The sequence below is a fragment of the Aquarana catesbeiana genome, linkage group LG04 (genome assembly GCF_042186555.1).
Source record: "Aquarana catesbeiana isolate 2022-GZ linkage group LG04, ASM4218655v1, whole genome shotgun sequence".
Lineage (NCBI taxonomy): Eukaryota > Metazoa > Chordata > Amphibia > Anura > Ranidae > Aquarana > Aquarana catesbeiana.
This window is the reverse complement of record NC_133327.1, coordinates 594,463,702-594,465,646: the sequence shown is the minus strand read 5'-3', so window position 1 is coordinate 594,465,646 and position 1,945 is coordinate 594,463,702. Positions and strand designations below refer to the sequence as shown.

The window sequence follows — 1,945 nt, the reverse complement described above, 5'->3', positions numbered from 1 at the left end:
ATGAATTTCCCTAAGGGGACCGTGGAGAGGCTGATGACTCCTCTTCTGAGGGGTCAAATCCAGGGGAATCAGCTTCACAATCTGAAAGATTGATGGTGCATTTTTTGCTATTCTTCATTGAGTCGGTTGATATACCCACTTTTTGTTTGGGTTCACTAAAGCCCCCCAAAGCTGCGCATGCCTTTCCTGTCCATTCATTGCTGGAAAGGCTTATGTATTCTGAGTGGGGTCACCCAGATAAGCATTTTTTTTCCTCCTATAACACTTTATCCTATGGAGGAAAAATTCACTAAGAAGTGGGAGATACCAGCAATTGTCGCTGCTATATCCTCTATGAATGAAAGTTTGACTTGTCAGCTAGACAATGCTCATATGCTTAGGTATCCAACCGTTAAGTTGTAATTTCTATTTTTTTAAAAAAACAATTTTTCTCTGACTCAACCTGCGCTAGCAGCAATTGGTGTATGTCAATCATTGAGAGACCAGTTTAAACAGGTGCTCAAGCTTATTCCTGATCAGCAGGATTTTGCTGAGTTACCAGCGGCATTATGTTTGGCAATAGACGCCATGAGAGATTCTATTCTTCAAGCCTTGCTTCTTACGCTTGGGCTGGTGCATAGGCATAGAATCTTATGGTTGAAAGATTGGTCAGTCGAAGCATCATGCAAAGCTCCTGGCTAGTTTTCCTTTTTTGTGAACAGCTGTTTGGGGATGATTTGGATAAATACATCCAAAAAATTTCTAGTGGAAAAAGTACCCTTTTGCTAGTTAGGAAGAGGAGTAATCGTATTTCATTTAAACAAGCTCCTTCTCCAGTGTCAGGAGCATCTGCCTCCAGGCAGTCATGACGGCCTCCACCGTCAAGTTCAAGAGGGGAACTGGAGCCTCCTTATGAGCGGGCGCCCCCACTCACTCGAGTGGGGGGAAGACTTCTGCAGTTCTCCCAGGTCTGGCAGGAAGAGTGTCGGGAGCCTACGGCCACATCACCCTGAAAGCGCCCGATCTCGTCTGATCTCAGAGGCTAAGCAGGGTCAGGCCTGGTCAGTACCTGGATGGGGGACCACCTGGGAATACTGGGCTGCAGATGGGTGACTTCCTCAATGACTCTAGGGTACAAACCTGAGTTCCGAAAGTCCCTGTCTCCTCGTTTTTTCAGATTCCAGAGGAAAAAGTCTCTCTTTTAAGCATTGGACCTTCTTTTGTCCCAAAAAAATGATTTTAGTGGTTCCCATGCAAGAGCAGGGATTGGGGTTTTATTTAAACCTTTTCACGGTACCAAAACCAAATGGGTATGTCAGACCCATTCTAGATCTCAAAGATCTAAACCGGTTTCTGAATATCCGCTCTTTTCGCATGGAGTCAATCCTATCAGTGGTCTCCGTCCTACAGGGTGGAAAACTTCTGGCGTCGATAGACATCAGGGATGCATACCTCCATGTACCTATATTTCCCGCTCACCAGAAATATCTATATTTCGAGGTAGAAAATCTTCGTTTTCAGTTTGTAGCTTTGCCTTTCGGTCTAGCTACTGCACCTTGAGTATTTACAAGGTCCTGGCCCCTCCTGTAGCCGGATTAAGGGCCCAAGGTATAACGATTATAGCTTACCTAGACGATCTGCTCTTGATAGACCAGTCGGTAGCCCGCTTAGACCAAAGTCAGTCAACTACCTGAAATACCTTGGTTGGATTCTCAACCTAGAGAAATCCTCCTTAAAAAACTATCTGGGAGATTAGAATACCTGGGTCTGATTATTGATACAGCCCAGAAAAGTGTATTCTTGCCCCAGGCGAAGATCAGGGCCATAAAGGAACTGATTCAGGTGGTCAAGGCAAAGAAGTATCCTTCTATTCGACTTGCATGAGGTTGTTGGGAAAGATGGTGGCTTCATTCAAGGCCGTTCCTTTTGCTCAGTTTCATTTGAGGCTGCTGCAAAACAGCATCTT

The 1,945-nt window shown here is 45.1% G+C and overlaps 1 pseudogene; it reads left to right on the top strand.

The window, feature by feature from the left end:
* The first annotated feature begins 970 nt into the window (after positions 1-970).
* LOC141141723 (5S ribosomal RNA) lies at positions 971-1,090 on the top strand (annotated as a pseudogene).
* Positions 1,091-1,945: the final 855 nt, after the last annotated feature.